Source organism: Xiphias gladius, chromosome 23, assembly GCF_016859285.1.
Source record: "Xiphias gladius isolate SHS-SW01 ecotype Sanya breed wild chromosome 23, ASM1685928v1, whole genome shotgun sequence".
NCBI classification, from domain to species: domain Eukaryota; kingdom Metazoa; phylum Chordata; class Actinopteri; order Istiophoriformes; family Xiphiidae; genus Xiphias; species Xiphias gladius.
In genome coordinates, this window is record NC_053422.1 from 26,702,986 (window position 1) to 26,729,979 (window position 26,994).

The 26,994-nt window shown below is 41.1% G+C and overlaps 1 pseudogene; it reads left to right on the top strand.

Moving 5' to 3' along the window:
• The first annotated feature begins 17,502 nt into the window (after positions 1–17,502).
• On the top strand, positions 17,503–20,368 carry LOC120785757 (annotated as a pseudogene).
• The last annotated feature ends 6,626 nt before the right edge of the window (positions 20,369–26,994 follow it).

A 26,994-nucleotide genomic window follows, 5' to 3' on the forward strand; every position in this document is an offset into this window, starting at 1 on the left:
CAGGGAAAAGTGGCCTGACTTAGAAGTGAGCGTTTGAGCCAAATCTAACCCACAAGCCAAGCAAGTCTGAATCCATATGGATTCTTGTTTATGTCACGGTAAGTCATAAGAAGCTTTATGTGGCGTGAAGAATCCCTGAGCGGCATCAGACTCCTGGATGACCATTGCTGGCAAACACCGAGAGCGGGTTTGATTGCTCTTTTTTACCTTTTGGCTCCTGTGATGTTTGATAGAAACTGCTCATTACAGGGAGAGTCACATTATATACTGCCAACCAAGAAATACTCTTCTTTTTCCTCATTACCCCTGTACTAAGAACAATTAACCCCTCTCTGCTATCCTCACTTCAAGAACATAGAACTGTCTCATATTTGCCCCTCTGTTGGACATTAACCTTTCACCCAGCATGGACTCGCCCCTCTCTTCAATTTACACATCAGTCTCATCCTTTTGAGACTGAATTCCAGTACACGCACATACTCTTACACACCAAACCTTCAGTTACATAGGTAACTCCTTTTGGGGCATTTGGACGACTGACACTTAGTTAAGAGACTGATATAACTGAGGACTGAATAAGAGTAAGTAAAGAGACATTTGACCTCTTTGTTTTAATGAAATGTTTTTCTTTATTTATATTAAATATGAATGAACTAAATAACATATGTACAGAAGTGGTTTTGAGAAACACATTTTTTTAAAGGTTGGTTTTATTTCTTTTGTCCTGAATTTTGGTTGAAAAGTGTTTTGAAGAGTATGAAACATGATCTGCTCAAAACTACATTTGACTTGATTAATATCTTTCTAATGAGGTATAAAGTTGCTGCTAATGCAAACTGAACATTTCCTGCTGCGTCAGCTTCACATTTAAGGAATTGAACTGGTAAAACACGAGTTAACTTTTAATATGAAATAGTCACAGGACATGCAATGTGTTTGTCAGTGATCTCAGCACTTATCGCTATCGTTCATCAAAAATGCTTCTAGAAAACAAGACCATGGTCATTCTGTGCATTTCTGGACAGCGAATCCGTCTGAAATATTGCAGGGAGTAATGGAAGAAGAAGGGGCAGCCACAGTGAGCTGTTAGATGAAGAGCTGCAGGCGACAGGCTGCACACCTCAAACTCCTACGCCAGGTAACCAGCTCCTTTCACTGTGCTCTGCTGTTCAAAGACTCACAAAGGGTAAAACAGAAGAGAGCAGAGTCTTAAAAAATCCATCACTTATGAGTAATTCAGTTTTTTTCCTTGTTTAGGCCGGTATTTTAATCAGCCGTCGGTCTGTATTTTCTTGAGTCATTTTAGTTTTTTGTATTGAAAGGGAATGAGGATGTTTCCTTTCAAAAGATTAAGGCTAATTTTGTGTTAAGTCTGTATGAAATTGGCAGAACATCCTTCTAACACAGCTTTGCGACTGCGTGGAGAGCTGATCACCAGTGTTCTCAGCAGTTTCTTTTCAAATGTCGGCATCTTATTTGTTCGTAAGCAAATACACGCAACACAGTTCTCTGGTTAGGAATTCTGTTCTTAGTCTAAACTGATCTGGATAGGTTGGAATCCGTCATTAAACAACTGCGAGGGTTTCTGGTAGCATCGTCATAACCTTCCATAAAAAAAGGTTTTCTTTCTAGGAAATATCTGATGAGCCAAGATATTCACCTGTAACTTGTCACGGGGATTATTAAACAAGATGAGATCATTCATGTTTAAGATGATGGTGTATGGAGGTATTTACATACTCTGGTGAAAAATATTCTGTGTCAAAAACATGACGATCATATTTGTGTGATATCTAAACTGTGTTAAGATTTTTGCAATTTCAGGATGGTCAGCTGCTTGAAAAATAACATTTTCCGGAATCATCTAGTGTGGTTTTTCAAGAGGAAAAGGTTTTGCATCTTCAAAAAAATCGGAATGTGTTGAAATGAAGTATAAAGAAAATCCAAACAAACTTCTCGGGTACTAAATCCATCACACATTGACACTTTTCCAAAACATTTTTTTACAAAATAGGTTTTTCCGCAACCGCTGGTGCCAACAATCAGACAGTAAAAAGGAAGCCTCTAGGATAACAATCAGTTTCTTGTATTATGTAAGGTGGGACATTGTTACTTAATTTAATAATCAAAGGGTAAAGTTTGACCGCAGGATAAGAGCCGCCATTTGTCATATACCACTCACAGCCATAGGCGGTGGTGAAGGCTGCTCTGAATACATCGTTCACCTTGTTAGGGGGTGCTACACAACGATGCCTCTAACTCCACGGATTACTGAGAAGTAGTTGACTTTGAATTTTAAAATAAAATTGAAAAATTCTTCAGGCTTAGTGACTTGTTCAGTTTGGGTCAGATTACTTCTCTGTGCAAAGTTTCCCAAAAACCTCTTGAGACATAGTTAAGACATTTGTCTTTTAGCAGGGTTTGACATAATTTCAGATGCATTTAACAAAATGCCTTGGTTAGCCTGATAGTCCGTGATATACTTTTCTTTGCTTTTCTGATCTACCACTTCAGAGGGGTACCAGGAAGCTTCCTGCTTCCCCTTGAGAAAAGTGTGATGTAATCGATAAATATAGAATAGCTTTTTCTGTCAGAGTGCCACACCTCTGTGATCTCAGCAACCCTATATCTCATCTCCAGAGCCTTGTTGAATGCACGAGTCACCGAAACCCCCGTCAGTGCTCTTGCGTTATCATTATCTGCGCAAGGGCCCTCTTGGAAGCTTAATTCTGCACATATTCAGCAGAGGGTAAACACTAGTTTATCTTATCCCGTTTTTTTAAGGCAACAAGGAAAAATAACCCTCCAGGAGGGTAAACAGGGGTCCTGAGGAAGACAGTATTGATTTAGAAAGTCCTGCAATCCCTGATTTGACTTTCTCCATCTCCATTCAGTTGTGTTTTCTCCTGACTACCACTTTTAGACCGTGCACAGATTGTAGATTTTGTAGTTCGTCCTTGCATGCCTTGTGCAAGTCTTCAAGGGTATTTACCTGTTAGAGGACAAATGTCATGGGGAGGAAAATAGGACGGCCAGCTGTGGAAAGTGAACCCAGATGCTCCCAGACCCACTTTTCACCATTAATCTCTGCTTAATCGTCTACAAAGCCGTGCCCTAGCCGTTTTTCTCCCTTGGTCAGTGCGTGTTGAATAAATATGTTCTCTGTGAACATGACCCACTCTAACCACTGAATGCCGTTGTTTGAATAAGTTTTAAACTGATGCCTGTAGTCGTCGGGTGAGGGTATGGTGATGGATTTAGGAGGTAAGAAATTTTTGACAAAAACCTGTCATAACGATGTCTGTGTCATTTTCGCAGTAAGGTTTAGCTTCCTTCTGAAAATCAAAGTTCGATGATGAGCCGTAGTTCCGTACCAGGTCTCAAATATTTGCTTGTGATTTTCATTCCTTTGGTCGACGTCTAAAAGCTCACGAGGGGGTTAGGGGCCTGCTTCAGGTTAGGGAAAAAACCCTTGACTTTACGGGTAAAACACAGTGCTTTAGGTATACTGGCTAAAGGCATGAAGAGAAAGGACAGTGAGTCTGGGTATTTTTGCCGGTAGTTGCAATCTTGAATTAAAATGACTTTGCTACCTAGCATAATTAAGGAGGACTCTAAACCCAGCTCAACTATGGTGTTGGGAACGAGATAGCTGTCAAAACCTTTAGAACTATGTGCTGTAAACACTGCATTTGTGTACTTGGGTTCCTGAAATGCAGGACAAAGTCTCTGGCACAGTGGAGCCCTGTAAGCGCACCACGTCTCACCCTGGAGCGTTTTTGTATGCGCAAAAAGGGGCGTGCTCTCCCGCTTTGTTCGCAAAGCTTTCAGAGTTGTAGAAAATTCACTTCTGGTTATAATCATGTTTGGGGCGACAAAGGCTGAATGTAGCACTCATGCACCTGATGTCTGTCTTTAGTCATTAGGCAGTTCCCCCCCTCCAGATTTACCTTAAACAGAACATAGCACAATATAGGTTCCACATAAAGATGTATAATAATAATGAGACTAATAATAAAAATAATAATTAAAATAATAGGGCTAATAATATTATTAATAAGACCAAATATAAAAATAATAATGATAATCATAATATTTAATAATCATAACAGTGAGTGTTGAGCAGGATCATGGGGGCAGTAGGTGGTTTGCAGTCACAGATCCAGACTCTGCAGCTCCAGAGGCAGAAATACCTGAAGAAAGTGACAGGAGGGAGGAGAGAGATGGAGGGAGAGAGAAGAGGCCTAGTTAGTAACAAGCATTGATCGGATATGAATGTGTAGAGATGGAGAGGAAGGGGAGGAGAGAGTCGCTTGATGCATCATGGGAAGTCACCCAGTAGTCTAGACCTATAGCAGCATAACTAGGGGATGGTTCAAGACAAACCTGAGCCAGCCCTAACTGTAAGCTTTACCAAAAAGGAAGGTTTTAAGCCTACTCTTAAAGGTGGAGAGGGTGTCTGCCTCCCAGACCCAAACTGGAAGATGGTTCCAGAGTAGAGGAGCCTGACAGTTGAATGCTCTGCCTCCCATTCTACTTTTTGAGACTCTAGGAACCACAAGCAAGTCTGCATTCTGCGAGTGCAGTGTTCTACTAGGGTAAAAGGGTAATATGCGATCTTTAAGATATGATGGTGTCTGACCATTAAGGGCTTTGTAGGTGAGGAGGAGGATTTTAAATTCTATTCTGAATTTTACATGGAGCCAATGCAGAGAAGCTAACACAAGAGAAATACAATCTCTTTTCCTAGTCACCGTCACTATTTGTACTGCAGCATTCTGGGTCAGCTGGAGAGTCTCTAGAGACTTGTTGGGACAGCCTGATAATAAGGAATTACAATAATCCAGATAAGTAACAAACAAGTAACAAAAGCGTGGACAAGTTTTTCTGCATGTTTTTGAGACAGTATGTACTTGATTTTTACAATGTTACATTGGTGGAAAAAGGCAGTCTTTGAAGTTTGTTTGTGGGAGTTAAAGGACTTATCCTGATCATGACATTAGTATAGAAAGAAACCCCTTTAGAGCAAGGAAATTTCAGAAGTGTCTTATTATATATTATTAAATGTACCACGCATTACCACCCACAGTTTGGAAGAATTAGTCCCAGCAAATCCTCCCTCTTGTTGTGAGGGCAGAATGATGGGGGCAGAGGGTTCAGAAATATTTTCTATAATTTCTCCCTCTTGTTGTGAGGGATGCACAATAGGGGGTCATTGTCTGATTGCCCGTCTTATTTACATTTCCTCCTAGTCGCACAGGCTGAATGCCTGATGGTAAGGTAGGGGATTCATCTAATCAGTCTACGGCGACGGATACAGCTTCCAGGAGGTCTGCAGCATTTGAACAACTTCATCAAACTTTACAGCGCTCCTTTATGTCTTCATTGGGTTCATTAAAAACCGCTGGGAGGTTGAAGTTGAGCTTCACTGTCTTGATTTAGCTCGTCTATTATTGCTAGTAATTCTCTAAGCAATCTGTTTTAATCTATCATCAATCAACGAAAATGTCGCACCTCGATTCACAACATTTTTTACAGATTCTGTCTAGTGGAGAGATACAAGATCTTACCCATGATGTAGAAAGTGTCACACATTGCAAATGGAAAATCACGCTTAAGGGCACTCTGTGAAATGGTGTGGTGCTGCAGTAGCTGTATCTCTTTCTCAGTCTTCTGCTTTCTCTCTCTCTCTATCTCACACAAACACACACACACACACACACACACACACATACAGACAGGAAGTGTGCAGGAATAGGAGGGGTGCAGGGATGGGAGCAGGGGACCCAGAGGAGATAGAGAGAGAGAGAGAGAGAGAGAGAGAGAGAGACTAAACAGGGATATACATCAACATTTTCACCATACTTTTATCAATATTATGTGCGAGAAAAATATTGTGAGAGAATCTTAGACACATCTGACTCATCATTTCTGTAGGATCTTCTACTGGAAGCAGAGCTGGAGCACGAGCGAGAGGATGAATCTTTTTCCAGCGATATTTTAGCCCTCTCTGCATTTACAACTGGCCCGGTTTGCAGAGGATTTTAACTCAGATTGGTTGAGAGCTACGGTGATTTACATCCCCGTTACTCTCCTGCATACACCAATCAGAGGGCTGTCCCAAGAGTGTAAGACATGCCTCAAGCCCAACCAAAGACTTTGCTGCATGATGTGCCTAAAAGTGCCTTTGGGAAGCTGAGAGTGTGGGATATTCCCAGTTAAGGGAATTTTAGTATAATGGTGAAACAACTCTAGATTCAAGAGGCATCTTTTAAAACAAGCATAACATCAAAAAGATATGAATATCATAAAATAATTTATAGCCCTCCATCCAGGCCCTAAGCCTTCTGGTCTGTTGTTGTTGTAGGAGAACAATAATGTCCGGGAGAAAAACAAAAACTGTAAAGAAAACAATATTTACAAAAATGGCATTGTTGTATATCCAACTCCTTTTTCTGGTGTCCACAATCAGTCTACAGTACATATAAACAATAAAGTGTTAACGCAATAACCTGAAAACAATCTTGGGATGCTAGGAGCCGGGGAGCCGCCGCTGTATTGAGAGCAGGAGATGCGGCGCGGTGTTATCTCGATCTACATTGCATATGTAGATGGAGATAATACCATCAACCTTTATGATATATTTATATCATATCATCAGTCTAGACCTGGTAAACTGAGTTGGGATTCCAAGCATCCTTTTGAAGCAAATAGCAAACAAACACCTTACAGATGAGAGAGAGAGTGAGAGAGCGAGAGAGAGAAGGGAGGAAAGCTGGGGAATGGTGACCTATGACCTGTCAACTTAATTAGTCGTCACGGTGGTTGACAATTTGCAGGCTGTATACCTCTCTCATGGGGGACCACTAAGATCTGTCCTTTCAGTGTTGAGCTTTTCTTATAGTTTGAGATAGTTTTCTGATTGCATTGTCAGGGATGGGGCTGTCTCAAGAACAACTCTGTGCAGTCCAGTGTGACCCTGGGACAGTGTTTTTTGAATCTGAGTGGCGTGGATGATTTTACTCTTTCCCTGCTTATCCGGATGGGAAGTTAGGACAGGATAAGAAAAAGGTAGTTAGCTCAGGTAATAGTAACCCTGCTGACTGTTTCAATGCCCATGTTGAATGTCTGCTGTGAGCTGTTCCTTCATGCCAACAGCAACATCGGTACGATATATGAACAATTCATCTTTTAATTGCATGCTGCGAGGGTCAAGGCAAGCTTCATCACTCACGGAAGAGGGTACACCAGGGAAATGGCAGATGGTGCAATAGCCTCCCAAAACACCCCGAACACCTCCTCTGGGGGAAATTTGGTGTACAAGCTTATCTTAGGCACAGTGTGGGCTGAAGAGGGTAGGTAATGGCATGGCCTTGAAAGTAATCCAGAGCCTCATCCAGTGAATTTGTGAAAAGAGAAAATGTTAATACCATAATCTGACAGTTAGACAGTCACACCATTCATCACTTTCAACGGAGAGTACACAGAATAACTGATGTAACTGGCTCTAACTCAGCTCCCATCACAACATGAAACTAAAAAAATAAACTTTCAAATAGTGTATGTAAGGAATTGTTGTCCCCTTATTAACACTTTGTTGGTGACTTGAAGATGAAAACGTGTCCAGACAGCAGGGATAAAATGGTGTCACAGATAAGATACAGTTTTGTAGACTGGGACATGTACAGAAGTTGATGTTTCAACAAGAGAATACTTTCATATGTAACAGATTTGGTAAATGTCAGTATACCAACTTAAACAACTCTGTGTACATGTGAAGTCATTATGTATAATCACCTTTAAACTTGACACACATGTAAAGAAACTTTAAAAATTCCCTGGCTGTAGAGATGTACAAAATCTTTGAACTGAATACAGCAGCTTAACACAACATTACTGCATCCACGCCACCTGGACAGCTTTCTACCTACAAATCACCAAAATATTATTGAATGTACAATGTCAGCCTTGACATAGACAGTCCCTATAACATGCGCCAGCCACATTTTCACAATGCTCTCCACCATATTCAACAGGATCAGCAGGGAAACTGTTCTGATGTCAGTCATTCTAGACTGCACATTTATTTTACCTTTTTTAAGAACGCCCCCCCCCCTCATTTTGCTGTGGTGTGGCAAAGTTGTTCAATGAAAACATATTCTGACCGTTTCATTTTTGAGATGACTATTGCTACTGGGTGGTTCAACATAATCCTCATGAGTGAAGTGCCTACATAGGTGCTGCCTCTTTGAACCTTAAAATTTGGTCCTTCGTCTTGTCTAATAGCCTTCAACCTTTTTTCTCATAAGTTGTGGGTCCTTTGGAAATGGAAGGACAGATATGGTTGTGTCTGAGTGGAACATGAGCATTCGGTAATGCTATAAAATGGAGATTTTAGATTCTGCCATTGGTGATGTGTTGTGAATGTCACCCCGAAGTTCCACTACACATCGTCATCTACTTTCCGGTTGAAAAAATTTGGAAGTATGAACAAGGTGTGCTAGTCCGTCAGTCCACCGCAAAAGTCAAAAATTAAAAATAACTATTTGAATGATTGCCATGAAATGGGGTACACATATTCATGTTCCCCTCAGGATGAATTGTGATAACTCTGGTTATCCCTTTTTGGGAACTTTGGAACTTTTCATCTACAAACTCTGGTCAAAATTTCAGTTTGTCAAATGCTTTACTGGTTTATGACCAAATACCTCCAAAACAAATGACGTTACCATCACCCTCAGCTATACTTGGGTTTAGTGCTAATTACCAATGAAAGCATGCTAACACTCTAAACAAAGATGGTTAACATGTTAAAAATTGTACGATCTCACCATTGTTAGCATTATCATAGTGAGCATGTTAGCATATGAACATTGCACAAACACACACACACACACACACACACATAGTACACACACAGATGAGTTAACACAAATTCTTAATGCTGTACATGCATGTCCCAGCTCAGCTCTCATAACACATTGTTTTCGAACTCAGTAAAGGCTAGTTAACGCCAAAAATTCTGTGTGTGTTTGTGTGTGTGTCCTCCCAGTTTTGAAGTTTCACAGTCCCATTACGTAATTATGTAATCCCTGAAATCCCCAGAAACTTTGTTGGATAGTGATTACAGTTACACATGCACACACACACACACACACACACACACACAAAGACTTGTTCCACTATCACCATGGGGACAATCGTTGACCAAATGCATTCCCTAGCCCCTTACCCTAACCTGAACCATCATAAATGAACGCCTAACCCCAAAGATTACCTTTACCCTAACCTTAACCACCTTCCTAATTGGGGATGTGGCTTTTGTCCCGACTTGGACAAGCTGTCCTCAGTTAACTGGTCTTAAGTTGGAAATTTGTCCCCAAAAGTAGCCTATGACAGACTTACACACACACACACACACACACACACACACACACACACACACACACACACACACACACACACACACACACACACACACACACACACACACCCACAGGGACACTCACAGATACTCTCAGAACCACTCAGACTTCATGTAATGTCTTTTTCAGCTGATTGACTGAAGCACTCCTTCTACCCTCCAGAACAACAATAAAAATAATAAAGCACACCACTATTACATATTCAGTGCGAAAGACTGGTAGCTGATTGTTCATTCAGTCACTGGTCAGGCTGGACGGGCAGACAAGTGCAGCTGTCAATACAGCATGTGGGGAGAGAAAAATCAGAAAGTGTTTGATGTAACGAACATCATACTGAGGATTTTGTTATTCACAGAGCCTCACCAGTAGAGATTTAAAGTTTGTCTCGAGGGTGGCCCTAGGGGAAAGGCCAAGGGGTAATTTATGGAAGATTAATGTGCTCGGTAAATTTCATGACAATCTGCATGTTAGATTTTGATATTTTCAAGTAAATATATGGTAATTTGGGTTGGATGGGTTTTGGTGGACAGGTCAGGAGGTCATCAAAATCATTATGAGTCATCCTCTTGGGACCAAGAACATGCACTGCAAACTTCATGGCAGTATGCCCAGCTGCGACACCACAATGTTGAAATACTCGATTACGAGTAAAAGTCTACATTCAAAATCCAACTTTGTACAGTAGTATTATTAGCAAAATATATTTTAAGTATCAAAAGTAAAAGTACTGCTTCTGCAGAAAAATGGCCCCTGTGACTGATATATATACATTATTCATAACATTATTAGGTAGTTCGTATTAATTATTTAATTTTTCTCTAATCTTTGCTTTTTTTTTGTAAAACATTGGATAATTCCACCTCCTTGAGCCTCAAACTGTTATTTAGATTAAACAATCTGAGAGGTGCAGAGGAAAATGTCTCTTTGGTTGAACTGCTAACTCAGATACATGACCCCAAGTATAGGATACAGGATATCATAAGCCATAAAGGTAGGGAACCACTGGTTGTTAAACCACTGGTTTAAAAATCTCTGCGTGCTTCTCTGTCTTTGTGTTCTTGCAGACGTGTGAAACGTCATCAGTCACAGCCCAAGCACTATTCCAATTCAAAGTCTGCATCTAGCCAAGTACAGATTAAATATCCAGCAATGTTCTCGCTCCACCTGTTTTATCCAGGATACTTTGGGAGCTGACTTGTATGGACATTTTGCAGCTAAGTTTCCCAAAATGCACTGTGCGCCAACCAGCGGGGTTGGCGGATGAAGTTGCTACATTTTTGACCAAGGTCTGTTATTATATCCCTTTATTAAGTTTTCATATTTTTTTGGTTGAGAAATTAACCATTTAGATTTTGAATAAAAGGTCAGTTTATCTAAATAATACGTGTTTGGAAATCTGCTCCGGCGCTTTCTGAGATGTGAGGATCCACCTGCCAGCTGAGACCTGTGGTCATCTCACAGCAGTTCACAGCCCGGCTCCTGAGATGACTGGCGATCGATGTGTGCCCTTCTGGGAGAACAATCTTAACACTAGCACAATGGCACACCATTAAGAAGGTCATGGTAGGGACATTCAGTTTGTTTATTGACCCAGGCTCTCCCTTCTCCCTCTCTTAAAATAAAACCATCACAATGACATCAAACAGAACGGAGGCAGGATCCACTCCCAGAAAAAAAAAAACAGCTTTTAGCATAGCAGATAAATTTACAAGAAGGAACTTGTGGGATTGACAGGACCAAATGGACACAAGGCAAATGGTAGGAATAACAAGAAAAATCTTCACAGAATGAAAAAGAATTCATTCTACAACAGTAAGAAGTAAGACCTCCTGTCTGACTGATCTTGGTTGTTTGATTCCCTAGAGAAGGTAACATCAGAAGAACTGTAGTCATCATCAAAAGGTGAACTCTATCTTCCTCTCCCTCTCCCCCTGTCTCACACATGTACACACACACACACACACACACACACACACACACACACTCACACACACACACACAGGCAACCGCATTCTTCACCCTTACTGTTAGTGCCTATTTTCTGTCATAAATTATGCTGCACACCAACACTGACTTGGAAACAATAATTCTCCCCTGTTCAACATGTCTGAATGAACATGAAATAGCTATCCGACCTATCAGTGATCCAGCTGATATTACTCGGCAGATGTTTTTGTGAAAATGAGTTCAATTCCAAATGTTTGTATCATTTGAAATGGCCAAGTTATGAAACGGTAGATGCAATATCCACCAATGGGACCACACTGCCATCTAGTGAGTATGTATAATCAAGCACCTGTAATACAAGTACATGTTTAGTGCCCATTTACAATAGCTTTTTATATGTATTGATAACAGGACTATTGTATAATCTCCAGCCATTTATTAATAGTGTTAGAAACCATTTATTATTTTTGTTGGTCAGTTAATTATATGTATTAAATTGAATGGTTTTCTCTTCTCTGGCTGAAACAAAGCGAGAAGAGGAAAACGCTCCAACTGGGCTACCACCCCCAAGATGCACGCCCAGCGTGCCTCAGGGAATAAAGTAGCCACCTCCTGCTGTGCGTGCTCTCTTCTTTTTATCCTCTTCTCTTGTCTCTATTTGTCTCTTTTGCTTTTCTGCTGTTTCATTTTTCGTGCCTTTTGCACTTTATTTTGCCACGGCTCTCAGAGTAAGTTTTCTTTTGCCTATATGCACAATCTTTATTTCCTTTATTTTATAAGCCAAGTCAATACAAACTGAATTAGAAGAGCAGAAGTGCCTTAGAACACTAAGAACAATTATTTCGCCGTCAACCCGCAAGAGACCCATGCATGCTGCACGTCTGCCCGTGACGACCTACATGAGAAACAACCAAAGGTGTATCGATGGAGGAAGGTCTGCCAGCAGATGTCGAAAAGCTGAGACACACTGGTAGAACCTGTTGCCTAGTAACCACAGGACACCTCAGGGAAATCACCCAGAGTCTGCCTTTAAGAGTTTACCAACTTCAAACATCAACTGCTTTGGGTTCCTACCAAGAAAGTCTTCAGAAATGGCCAACACAGCTCAAAGTAGACAAGACCATCTTAATCTCTGCTCATGACTAGGTTGAGGTCGAAATAATACATTTATACATATTTATTATTGTTATTATGTCATTATATATTATTTACAGGAGTTCACCAGCTTTATGAAATTTCCTTTCAAAATTCAACAGTAACGCTGCAAAAAAAAAAAAAAAAAAAGCTTAGATATTAGTATTGAATTTACTAAATGAGCAGATTGTTTTGAAGTGGTAGCAGGGTCTAAACATAAACTTGGTTCAGAAAGTTTAAGTTCAAACCTTACAAAGACTCTTCACTTAAGATTCATAAGAAAACAGAGGGACGCTAAAGCAGGCGAATGTGCAAACACAGTACAGACACAGTAATGAATTAATGTGATTCAGCTGGTGAGACAGGCAAGGTCAGAGGCCTGCAGGCAACCTGAAAAAATGATGTGTAATGGTTATAAAATACATTTATATTAATTCACGGCTATGAAATAAACGGGGGTGGGCAGAGGGGGAAATAAACAAATGAAGAAAAGGGCATTGTTGTTTTAAACATCTAAAACAGCATAATTTTATCAAGCCTAATTAGCCACTTTGATTTTTTAATTTATTTTTTTATTGTGAATGCCTACAACCCAACCTTTCACCCCTCAATTCATCATCATTCCAGAGGAGAATGCAGTTGACTCCTCGCAACAGCGAGTTACTTTGGACACTGTGAACAGATGATTACTGTAAAACTGGTTATCTGCATGTTGCATTGCATTACATCAGCCAGAAGTGGGAGCTGACAGAGCAAGTGCTTGGGACCGTACATCATGCAAAAAGGCGGAATTCCTTAGACCAGTCATCATGCAAGCCCTGTATAAAGTCTGGATGGGTTTTAAAGTGAGTGACTGTGTAGCGTCCGTGTACGGAGCTTTGCGGGTGCAACAGGTATGAAGGACTAATGAGAGAATGAGTAACAGGTGCGTGGACTTTAAAGTCTACTGTGTACTGTGAACTAATGTTGACAGGTACTGTTCAGGCAGCTAGCATTCAGAAATAAATGAACTGCACATTTTGGTACAAACAGGAAGTGACATGGGGTTTGTGCCAACAAGGTGACATTTGCAGGCTTCTCAAATAGCATATGATTTATTAGAGCCTGAATTGAAAGTACTGGTCCCCCCGCTTTTCACAGTGAATCCACTGGTGCATTTATATCAATTTAATCTTTTTTTTTTTTATAAGATAGCAAATTCTGCTGTCTTTTTATAATATCCAACAGTGGAAAAGGACTAGGTGGCAAGATGTTAAGTTGGGATTTGCTTTCATTCTCTATTAGCTCACATGCTGTTTGTAGTGTTTTTCTGAAGATCCTTAGTCATCCTCATAGCATGAATGGACACTGAAAATAGAGTATAAGGATAGAGTTATGGTCAGATTATTACTGTGGTTGTACGAGGTTTTTTTAAACCTCTTGTGCTCCGGTTGCACCATGAGAGGGACATTTTACAGACTGATCTGGCCCAAAAAGAATCCCAGCAACTTAAAACTGGCTTTTTGACAGTGTTCCCTAGTTTATTAAACTGATTTTGTGCTTAAGTGATGAAGATTAAGATAATACATTCATTACAGTGATCTTAGAAGGCAACACCTTTAACCTCTCTCTGCATGTTTGTTTTAACATGATGCGAAAATGTTACAGATCCGACCCAGAAGATTGTTGCCATGACTGCCACATAAAAGTGACCAGGGTGCTTATTCAGACATGAGACCAACATGTTAAACTGCCATCAAATAATATAAAAGACTGCATGTCTGAAAGGGGCTTTTAATTTCATAGTTTTGGCTATCAATCCTATAACAAATAATGAAGTTCATTCCTAAGGTCTCAGAACACACATTACATAAAAGAAGACTCACGGAGACAGGAAACGTGAGCATTACGCGAAGTTTTGAACAATGCCTCAGGTTAACTTACAGTATTTAGAGGAGAAAATGTAAGCAAACAGTAACACTTCATAACAGTCCATTGTAAACATCAACCTGGAATGATATTGTTACTCATATATCAAGTGGTTTTAGCATGAATCCCAAAATGTTGAATTATATTTCAGTCATTTTTTTCTGTGTGAGTGTATTACATACTCAAAACACTGCTACAACTGGATATCTAACTGGGAACAAACGAGGGAGAGGGCACTGATGTCTTCATGACTCAAAGTGTGTTGTCTCTTTAAATCAGCTGACCAGAGGAGAGCACACTGGTCATTGTACATGTGTGTGTCTGTGTGTTGTATAAGTGTGTGTAGCAATATATTACCCATAACCACTGTCTGTCTCTCCTTTCCCCTCTGTTTCTACCTCCGAAAAAACTGAGTCCTGTCACAAGAATGGAGAGCACTGAGGATGTGTGTGTTTATTTGTCAGAGAGAGGGAGACAGAGGGAGAGGAGAGAGAACACAGAAAGTGGGGAGTACATGTTTTCCCTGCCTCTACCTGTCTCTTTTATTTCGTCTTTCATGTGTGTGAAGCGAGGGAAAGAGAGAGAGATGGAGAGAGAGAGAGTGAAAGGCATCTAATGAAGTCCCTCTGTGGTGAAGCATCACACAACTGTACCATGACATAGTCTGTTCAAGACATACACACCGTCAAGCTGCAAAAGGTGTGCTCTAACAGAGGCTGCATGGGCACACACACACACAAACACACACATACACATACAAAAATAGCGTAGTTCAATCCTTCCTGCATCATCCAGGTAATCTCTGACATCTCCGCTTTCTAGTTCAGTTCAGCTTTGGCCTCCCCACTCCAGTTGCTGCAGCAGAATTACTCTTTCTCCTCCATCTGGGCCTTAAAACACTCCTCCAACCCCTTAGAAGGGGTACTTCAAGGATTGTCAGTGCAGTTTAAGTAATGGGTGTAAATTATATCATTTCCTGCAATGTGTCCCAGAACAAGCAGTTAAAAGAAAACCAAGAAAGCATAAAAATACAAAGTATCTACATACAATAAAAGCAACCCAACCACCCTCATCCCAGTGTGGAAAAAAGGGTCACCATGGGTAAATGGTAATAGCAATGCCCCTCCATTTAGCAGAAATGGTGGACGCAGCACCTGCAATTGCAATGTGTGAAGCGTGTTGGGTGTATAGTGATTAAATATGATGACACTGGAGTTGCTGGAAGGGTCATATGACAAAGATAGGCTAGCTGTTTCCTCTTGCTTCCATTCTTTATTCTAAACTAGACACGACATGTCATGGACCTACTTCTTTCGTGAACGCACAAAAATACAATTGATATTAATCGTAACATGTCCACTATTAGCAGGGTAACAGAGTCTAATAGAATTAGATGTTAGCTTTGCAGAACTTGTTGGATTGATTCAGAAATTCAACCAATTCACTTTTCAGATTTTGGAGAGATTTTCTTTTTTTTTTTTTTTGGTTAATGGCTAAAATATAACCCCATAATATATCAAAGCTGAACAGATCAATATTCTTACATTAATACTGTGTCAAATAACTAGTGACAAACTTAGAGAGAGAGAGAGAGAGAGTGTGTGTGTATGTACTTGTACTTCTGTCTTTGGACTTTGTGAGTAATATACCTTACGAAGAGAGGAATTTGGGGAAATTGAGGACATTTTTACTGGTCCTCACACCTTCAAAAGGCTTTTTCAGGGTTAAGACCTGGTTTTAAGGTTCAGGTTAGATTTAGGTTTAGGTTAGGGTTATGGTAAGGGCTGAGGTTTGGCCCAGTGGTTAAGGCTACAGTAAGGGGCTAGGGAATGGTTTATGTCAATGTGTGTCCTAACAAAGATAGAAGTACCAGTTTGTGCTTGTGTGTGTGTTTGTGTCTGTGTGTGTGTGTGTGTGTGTGTGTGTGTGTGTGTGTGTGTGTGTGTGTAGGTCAGTGAGGCAGTCTAGTCAGATCTAATCAGATACTATCTTTAAAGTGCCTTTTGGCAAGGTTATTACTTGACTCCACACACTCACGCAATGCCCTCCTACACACACAAACACATACAGATACACAAATGTGATTCACAATTTTCTTTCTTCTTTACACACAAGTGTACTTTACCAATTGTCAATGATTCTATGCTGTTTTTACCTGACAGAAACATTTTGTTCTGTACTACTTCCAATGACTATTTCCAAACAGCCCTAACTAAAACTAATCTTTGGCCTTAACCCTTAACCGAGTCAGTAGCCCCACAATGTGGCACCAGAAGGTCAGCAAAAATTCTTGCCATGAAATATGGAATAAAAAGACCTCACTGAGCCAAAAGTAGCCGTAGTAGGCTCTGAGTTCAGCCCTCATAAACAGCTCCTGATGTTTGTTTCTGTCCTTGGTAGAGCAGGATTCCATTGTTGGGTATCGTCAGTAACCACTTCACGAAGTAAATTTGCTTTAGTGGTCAAATTCAAGTAGGGTTATATAAACTGTTCTCAATATACTGTAAACGCTGGATAATACTAATAAAGAACTGTTTTGTATGATGTTTTGTCCATCCATGTCAGAAATCATGTGTTTATAGTTTAAATAAACAGCCACTTTGGAAGGCAGAATAAGGGGGTAGAGAGCAGAGAGGGTGTTTGAAGTGAAAACCTTTCAAACATGGAGACAACATTTTCACATTTTCAGACAGTTTCTTTTACAAGGCACAGATAGTGTTGCACTTAGTTTTTGAAGTGAAGGAAGTTGCTTTGTAGAGAAAGTTCAAACCCTGGCTCTTCTCTCACCTCTGAAGAGCTGGCCAGCCTGAAGTCAGTGGGAATTTTTGATTGTCAGTTTGAAAAGTTACAGAAATGGTTGGACACAGAGCCCCCTGATCCGATGTCAGAAAGGTTAGTGTGTGTGTGTGTGTGGGGGGGTTCTGAAGTAGTTCATCGACCTGGCAAGCACATCTGATGACGTTTCCAAGTAGCACCTGAAGGTGTATTCCATAACTATCACATCTGGCTCCAGGGATCTCCGGGAAAATCTGATGATGTCCATGAACAGAATGGTGATGACCGGAGAGAAAGCAGACAGCACGGAAAGATGGCAACCAGGGCAGCAAAGGCTAGCAACCTGAACTGCAGCTCCTTAGAGGGATCACCTAAACAAGCTACGAGGAACCCTTCTGAAACATACCCCCAGGGATTCCCGAGAGGCAGGGAGAATGAGAATCCCAGATGGACAGACCTATTGCCAAAGACCCAACCATACAGACAATCGACTCTGAGTGCAGTCTTTATTTGCGGCAAGGTGTGCAAAAACCCGACAGGTCTTAAGACCCATCAGACTAACATGGCCTGCTTGAGGGGGGAAAAAGCAGAGCAACATACAGGAGCAATAGCTAGTACTACAGATTCTGAAGTGCTGGGTGCATAACCTGCTCAGATGGTGGAGAGGCCAGGCCCAGAGTCACCCCACAGTGCCCAGAACCTCAGAGAAACACAAGTGTCCCCCCAAAAAGGGAAGTCGGAACAGTGTCGGGTGAAGTGGCCTTCCACTAACAAGAAGGAGTGGCTCTTGTTGGATAAGGATGTAGACAAGATCCTGGAGGCGACATCAAAGGGAGCTGCAGACCAGAAACTCAAGACTATGTGTACCCTCATAATGAGCATAGGCGCAGAACGGTTTGGCATCAAGGAAAAGCATGGTACAGGTATTCCAGTGAGACCAAACTAGCGGGATCTCAAGATCTGCCAGTTGAGACAAGAACTGAAATCCCTGAGGTGTCAGTTTAAGTTTGCCAAGGAGGAGGATAGAACTTCCCTGTCGGACCTCACAGATATCACAAGGAGGAGGTTCATCGGGCTCAGGCAGGCGGAGTTGCGCCGAAGGAAGGGCAAGGAGAGGGCCAGAATGCAGCTCATTCTTCACCAATCCCTTTGGTTTACGGAGAGACTACTAGGGCAGAAGCAAATTGGCCACCTCAGTTGTTCTGTAGAGGATATCAAACAGCATCTCAACATCACCTTCAGTGATACCTCGAGTGAGAGCAAGACCCCATGAGGAGCTGGTGAATGCCCACCCTGAACGAGGGCAAAGAAGTAGCCAGGGTGCAAGAGCAAGTTCCATCCAAGTGACCCAGCTAGTCTGGGAGGCAAGAAAAAGCGGAGGAGACCTTGCAGCACTCTGGCTACCAACTAACCTAAATGAAAAATCAATCACACAACAGTGAAAAAAACAGCACTGACAAGACACCATGTGCCAGAGATGATCCGGAACCTCATCCTGGACTATTACGGCAATTTCAGGTTTAGAGTCTCCTCTGGGTCATTAACATCATCCTAGCAGAAGCGAGAGAAGGGCCTACTCACCAGCTGCGCGATCTCTGTGCTACACTTCTCATTGGCCATGAACATGATTGTCATATCAGCGGAGGTGGAATGTAGAAACCCTATGTCAAGATCTGGTACTTAGCAAACAATAAGAGCATTCATGGAAGACCTGACGATGACAACGATGAGTTTCAAACCAGCCAAGTCCTGGTCTCTGCTCTTGAAGAAGGGAAGAGTGGTCGATTGGTTTCTCTTTACCTTGGGAGGGGCACAGATTCCAACGGTGACAGAAAGACTGGTCAAGAGCCTTGGGAAAAACTTTGACAGTTCTCTGAAGGATACAGCTGAACTTTAACAAACCAGGAGCAACTCGACAACCTGGTTCACTGCGATCAACAAGTCGGGAAAGTTTAAATCCTGGATGTACCAACATGGAGTCCTGCCAAGGTTACACTGGCTCCTTCTAGTCAACGAGGTGTCTATGACAACAGTGGAGACACTAGAGAGAACCATCAGCCAGTTTCTCCGGAGGTGGTTGGACTGCAACTCCACATGAGCGGCTTGTCAGAGGAATTCAAGGTCAGTCGAGCCAGCGAGATTCCTCTGATCCTAAAGTCGCCTTGCAGGGATCCTCATAATGACTAGCAGGGAGTGGAAGGCACAGGAAGCTTTTGACAGTTTTCCCAAACCATGCTACGACAAAGCCTGTGGGAGGGAGAAGCGTCAACTGGTCCAGGATGAGATATGAGCAGAAGTGGAGGAAGAGCGCTGTAGCAAGATGTAGCATTTACAAACAAGGCGCCTGGACCAGGTGGGAGCCCACAGAACAGCGTAAGATCACCTGGTCAGAGCTCTGGAGGGCCGAAGCATTGCGCATCAAGTTTCTCATCCAATCTCATCTGTTCTTCCAAGCCTGGCCAAACTGCATTGCGGGGGTATGGCATACTCTCCAACATGCCAATTGTGCAGAAGGGAGGCACCTGGGAGCATATCCTCATTTGCTCCCCGAAGGCATTGGGGGATGGGCGATACTGCTAGTATGTTCTAAGGTATTTGGGGGTTACAATCAGCACAGCGATTCAAAACAGTAAGAATCAGCACACCCCCAAACAGTCCATCACTTTCGTTAGAGCTGGGGAGAAGGCACAACATCGGCCTAGCTCCTCGGGAGGGCTTCTTGCCACTGCACGGGAGTGGCAGCTCCAAGTCGACCTAGGAAGGCAGCTCACATTCCCAGAGAACATCGCAACCACTTCACTCTGCCCAGACATGGTGTTAAAATCTGAGTCTACAAAGCAAGTGGTCCTGCTGGAACTTACTGTCCCCTAGGAAGACTGGACTGAAGAGGTGAATGAGTGCAAAAGGGCTAAATAAATAGGCAAGGCTGGTGATAGAGTGCAGGAGCAATGGCTGGAGAGCCCACGATGAGCCAGTCAAAGTTTGGTGCTGGGGCTTTTCCTGGCTAGTCGTTACAGTGAACCCTCAAACTCATTGGAGTTAGAGGACTGCAGTGCAGAAGAGCCATCAAGAACATCCTGGAGGCTGCGGAAAAGGCCTCTCGGTGGCTGTGGATGTGGGGAGTAGAGCACCACTTGGACACAAGTCGGGGACTGATCACCCCCTGCTGGGTCGCCTGAGCGAGGGTGTCTGATGAATAAAGACCTGAAACACCCCATGACCCCGGGTTTATCAGTGATGATGTGTCCAAGTAGCATTTGTCAGTTTCAGGTTCATAAAATGGCAGATCCCATGGAAGACAGCAACCCTTGTCATTCGATAAGTCCATCCTAAATGTAAGAAAGGTTCAGTCAGCCAAACCATGTTGAATGGATTATTATGTAAATGTACAGTGTTGATATTTGATGTCTAGACTCTAATAATTGTGTCACTCCCCATAAGGAAACACCAAGCTGTTCCTAGGTTGGTGTGAGCAGGTAGTGGGAAGTGACAACAACAACTTCCTCTCTAGGAGAAGTTACACAGATCCTACAGGTGGATGTTGTTGTGGAGGTGGGGCTTTTGAGAAGTTAGATGAACAGCAGAAATGTTGGCAGTAGTAGCAGCAACTGACTGCCATGATCAAAAGGGAGGTTATACAATATGTTGCATATACACTCACCGAGCACTTTATTAGGAACACCATACCAATTGTGGTTCCATTTGCTCTCAAACAGTCTCAGTTCTTCGTGGCATGGATTCCACAAGATGTTGGAAACATTCCTTTGAGATTCTGCTCCATGTTGACATGATTGCATCGCATTATTTCTGCAGATTTATCAGCTACACATTCATGCTGCAAATCTCCCATTCTACCACATCCCAAAGGTGTTCTGCTGGATTCAGATCTAGTGACTGGGGAGGCCATTGAAGTATGCTGATCTCATTGTCATGTTCTTGAAACCAGTTTGAGACGACTTTTGCTTCATGATATGGTGCATTATCATGCTGGAAGTATACTCAGATAGGCTGTGAAATTCAAATGATGATTGATTGGCATTAAAAGGGCCAAAGTGTGCAAAGAAAACATTCTCCACACCTTTACTCCACCACCTCCGGTCTGGACTGCTTACATAGTACATTGATTCATGCTGTTGATGCCAAATTCTGACCCTACATCTGCGTGTTTCAGCAGAAATCCAGATTCATCAGACCAGGCTTCGTTTTTTCAGTCTTCAGCTGTCCAGTTTTGGTTAGCTTGTTGCCAATGTAGCCTCAGATTTCTGTTCTTGACTGACAGGAGTGGAACCAAACATGGTCTTCTGCTGATGTAACTAATTGGTGTCAAGGTTCGACATGCTCTGTATTCTGAGATGCTTTTCTGCCGTGCATGAAAATCCCAGGATATCAGCAGTTTCATAAGTACTCAAACTAAAAAAACGAGCGGAGACTAGGTTTGAGGTGAAAGTCTTGGGTCTTTCAGCAGGACAACGACCCAAACCACACATCCAGCAGCACAAAAGAATGGTTTGAAAGGATAAGATGGACTGTTTAAACTGTCTAGCATTTTGTGTTTGTATTATTTTGGTAGAATGCAAGTTTTTTTTATTTTTATTTTATTTTGTTCAGTAACCTTGGTTATTTTATTAAAATATTTTCGATGTTACGAAATTGTTTTTTTTGCCATTTATATCTGAAGATACTCTAAATTATGTACTTAAAATTCAGGGGTGCCAGTAATTTCAACCAGTACTGTACTGGTTTCTGTTAAGATGCTTATATGTTGCAGATTAAGACACCCGTAAATAAACATGCAGAGGCTTGTGAATAATGTATGTGTATGAGTGTTGATTTGTATCATCAAAAGTATGACTATATGTTTGACCAGGTGACTGAACAACACCATTTTGAACATTAATGTACTTAAAAACAGTAATCCATTTTTTATACTGTTCAGGGTCATGAGAGGCTGCAGCCTAACCCAGCATGAACTGGCTGAGAAGCAAGGTACATTCAGGTTATAACATGGCTGACACAAAGGCTAACACATTCACACACACATTCACACCTGCAGTAATTTTGAATCTACTATGGGAGAAAAACTCACTCCACATAAACCCCTTTTATACTGCCTATTCAAGGCAGGCGGGTCGTGCCTTTATTCCACCTCGCCGTTCTGTATAAAAGGTAAGAACATGGAATTGGGGGCATTCTTGTTCTGCCTTTAAACCAGCAACAGAGGTAGTCACAGACCCGAATCAACGTCTGTGCAAAAGGGAGAGCCAGCATTGCTGTTGTGTTACACGTCACACCTCTGATTCTGGAACGCTGCCATGCTATTTAAAATCACACACAGGGACAGCATTATGCCGGCTTTGGAAGGATTTTTTGGTATATGGTAATATAGCGGGATCTCTGTTTAATAAAGGCTATAGAAAAGCCCCACCTGACCAGGGGGGTTCGACCTTCTTGCCGTAAATAGACATTCCTATTAAAAAACAATATTCTGTATAAATCAAATAAGCATATAAAAAGCCTAAGCAGCAGCATAATTTTGCAAGCTGGTCAAGCAGGAAGGGGAGCAGAGAGAAAAAAGCGGCCTGGTCTCTCCCTAATCTCAATGGAAAATCCATAATTGGCCAAAAACAACAGTTTTAAGATGTTCTTCAACTGCAGCAATATCTCCAGAGAAAGCAAATCCTATTTCAGTTCAGATTACACACACACACACACACACACACACACACTTGTAATGTATGTGCAACATATATACACAACTTTTGAAAGGCCATGCGGTAACTTTTTTCATGCTGTATCGAATGTGTGAATGTCAGTGTTTGTGCATGCCTTTCATCCTATCCTTTCATACTAAATAGGCTTTGTGATTATATTTCAGTGTGGCATTTTCAAATGCTGTGAATATCAAATTGGATGTTTTAATTTATTATTTTAACTTCTTAAACTATCAAATGGCTACAGGTCTCATGATAATCTGTTGTGTTGGCATTAAGCTCAATAAGAAGAAGGAAAAAAATAACATATTTTCAAAACACTAATTAAAGATTTAATTCTGTAATCGATGTTCATTTCAAGAGAAACAAGAGACAAAAACAAAGATTTCTAAAACTTTTTTTTTTTTTTTTTAACTCTTGTTTGATTATCAGCAGGATTACACAAATATTACTGAACGGACTTACACCAAACTTGGTGGAGCCTGGCCGTGGGAAGAACACATTAAACTCTGGTGTGGATCTGGTTAAGGGGCGGAGCCGGTAATTTGTAATCACTTTCCTTAACATTGCGAGATACATGTACGGCATTTTTCAGCATTTTTGTCAATTTCTAAGGAAATAATGTATGGATCCTGATGTAAAAAATCAGACATAAATATGGTGGTCATGTCTATGACTTTGTACAATTTGGTGGTCTGGTGGAAGAAAATACTGAATATGCATTATACACAGAGTTGTACTTACTATGTTTTATGACAAATAAATACTTTATGCTATCTTTTTTCTTTTCTTTTTGAAATGTGTAGGATTGTTTGGCCTTGGTGAAGGTATGCGCTGTACTGAGTGTTCTAGTTAGTGTCATGTCTAACTAATTCTATTTCTATGGTCTGAATTCTGTAGAACACTGTGAAATGACAGAGCCAAAGAGGAAGGCAAAGAATAGAGGAGGAGAAAATATAATTTCTCACATTTGCTCAATCTCACTTTCTGTGAGTCCCATCCACCTACATTCCATCTGCCTACGTTGATTGAATTTAATTTAGACATGCTGGGATTTTTCTTGAAACCTTCGATCCCAAACAGCCAACATGGCACAATTTCCCCATTTCTACATTTTGTTTTCATTCAGTTCTATCTGTGACAGTAACTTTGGCAAGTTGGGACACATAGTGCAGTATGATTGGTTTTATTACATTTCATTGACAATGTTCATGTCTTATTTTAATCACATTTTGCATATGATTGTACCCTTGCTTCTTAAATTTCATGTCATGAATTAAGTCATTGTCTGTTACCCTTGAGGTCCTTAAAGGTGACTCATTATATCCTGTCTATATAAAAGATAAAACAAAGCCCAGAGGATAAGGCAAAAAAAGTAAGCAATTTATGAGAAGCAATTAACATGCAAACTTGGTATTAACAACGACAGTTGTCTTTTACTAAAAAATCACTGTCACTGAAGTACAGAGGGCACTGCAATGTATTTGAGGGCCTCAAGCACAAAGCAACAAGGTACTTTGTCTCACTCTCTAGCAACACTAATGCAGAAAGGTTAATGTCAATGTGGTTTGGAACTAGAGCATAAATCCCACTGTCCCTGAGCTCCACACTTTTACTTGACTTTTCCAGGTCACCTACCGTATAAGCAGTAAGAAAATTTGATGACGCTTCTAGCCACTGTTCTCTCTAATAAACACAATACTGGCCATTTTGTAGTGCTATCTGAGGTCTTGTCAGCTGGCTGAAGAGTGCTGGACATACATACACACTGTTGTTCCTCAAAGAGCATTAAATATGTGGGAACTGCACACAAGCAATGACTAAGCAGGGAGTTTAAGGACCATTTTCCTTAAAAGTCTTTCATTATTCATTATCTGATACTGACAACATTGTTGCTTGGTAGTAGTCAGGTTAGCTGTCACCTTGAAGCCTTTATCCAACAAATATGTCCAGGACCAATATGTCCATACACTCTTGCTGCACTGAGGCACGCATGAAATGTTGCGGTCTCTCCCCTTTAAATTTCTATGATTTGTAAGAACAGTGACCCTACCTTTAATATGACTTAAGCACATATCAAATTACTGTCCAATATGTTTTATTGTTACAATTACAAATGTGGCTTGGATGGCCAAAAAATACACATCAGATTGGACAAGAAGATTAAAGGCTGCCCATCCATTAGAGAGTGAGTCTGCCTGACACATACTAAGCGTAGCATTATTTCTCAGAAAACAGGAGTGTCCTTTTTCTTTTCATCTGACAAGTTGCTCATCGTATTGTGGGAGATAACCTTCACAGGGGCCAGATGGGTTCTGATTCTCTTCCACACGATTCATAGTCTTCAATAATACCCAATGCAATCTTCAAAGTTCAATGTGAAGTAGATTTATTGATTATCAAAAACAGAGTACAATAAACTGATTTGGTCCTTCGAGTAACTGAAATGTCTCAGTTATGCATTCATTTTTATGTCATCACTTTGTCCACCTTTTGTGGGCCTAATTGTAAGTACACTCCCATCATCACACCTCTTTGGCCTGGCCTTGATTGTTTCATCTCTTCGGGAGCATCTCACTAAGATTAACTACTTTCTGAGAATCAGTGGTGTCTACATTCCTCAGTAGCTGATATTTTCGTGGGAATTGGACATGAAAAGCATTTTTGTATTCTCTGATTTCATACGCCATTATATCCTGAAAAAACTTCTAATGTAATAAAAAAATAAATTACATCATTAAATTTCAAAGAAAACACATTCCTTAATCATTCCTCCCTAAGCTTCTCTTATTCAGCACTCCTGATTCTAAGATTCTGTTTTTAATGGTAACTTGCTGAACACATCCAGAATAAAAAAAATAAACAATGACAATCAGTAGTATGTGAAAATAATGATTACATTCAGTAGTATATGAAAATTAATTTCCCACAGTATTAGCATGGGCACAAAGAATGGCCTGAGCTTTTTGCTAGCACATACACCAGTCAGCTCCAACATTAACCAGTTACTGGTGTATCAGTGTAAAGCTCTGCAGTCTGGACCTAATCTTAAGGGAATTCTCCCAGCACGGTGTCCATGCCCCTTCATGACTCTGGCACTCCTCAGCAACAAGCTCTTGGTGTCGTCCAGCCTCTGAAGAAGAACCATAAGCGAGGGATGCCCTCTGCAGTAATGATCCCACTGCAGTCTGAAATGGCAACCCTATTGCCAGACAGTTTTTTTATAACTCTTATTCCTACAATATCTGCAATTGGTAACTAAACAAAAGTACTAGATCAGAATTAGGGAAAACCTTGGCTATGGTTAAAAATACATATTGATTGTTGGTCTGGGGGAGAAAATCTTTTTGGAATGATTTTTCAAAATCCGTTTACGTTTTCTTTCCAGGAGCTGGATTAGAAGGTTGATACCACTCTCATCTCTGTAAATCAAGGGATGATACATTTTATTTAAACCACATGTATTTCCTGTAAATGTGGCTATTGTGGATCTATAAATCGGGCTAACTTTGCACTCACCACCTCCGTCTTAGAGATTTGAGGAAACGAAGACTGGCGCAAAACAACATAAATCAGGACAAGCAGCAGGAGCCTCCTAGAGCAAATAAACATGACTTTTACATTAATCATTACAAACACTTGTCTCTGAGTGTGACCGAAGTATACACAGCAAGAAACTGCCCGGAGCGGCCAATATGCTTAACTGCATAGAGATCCACATCCGGGATACAGCTGCCCTGGCTTTTACCAAAGTTCAAACATAGGCGTACAAACATTGCTTAAGCTCACTAATGAACAAATTGTATCTTGTTTTTTTTCATCTGCAGAAGTATAAAACAGAAATATAAAAATGACGTGGTTTTAGAAGAAGTTACACACTGTAACTATTTCCAGAAGATTCCAGAAAGACCCTGTGCCTGGTTGTTGTTCGGCAAGAAATGGTTACACCCATGCCACTCCCTCTAAAATACAGATTGTTGCTTTCATTTTATGTACGCTGTAGGCATTCGGCAAACACATCAGAACACTGTACAATACATAGGCAAGTCATACAAGTCTTATTTGTCTCCTTTTCCTCATAAAACAGTAATAAT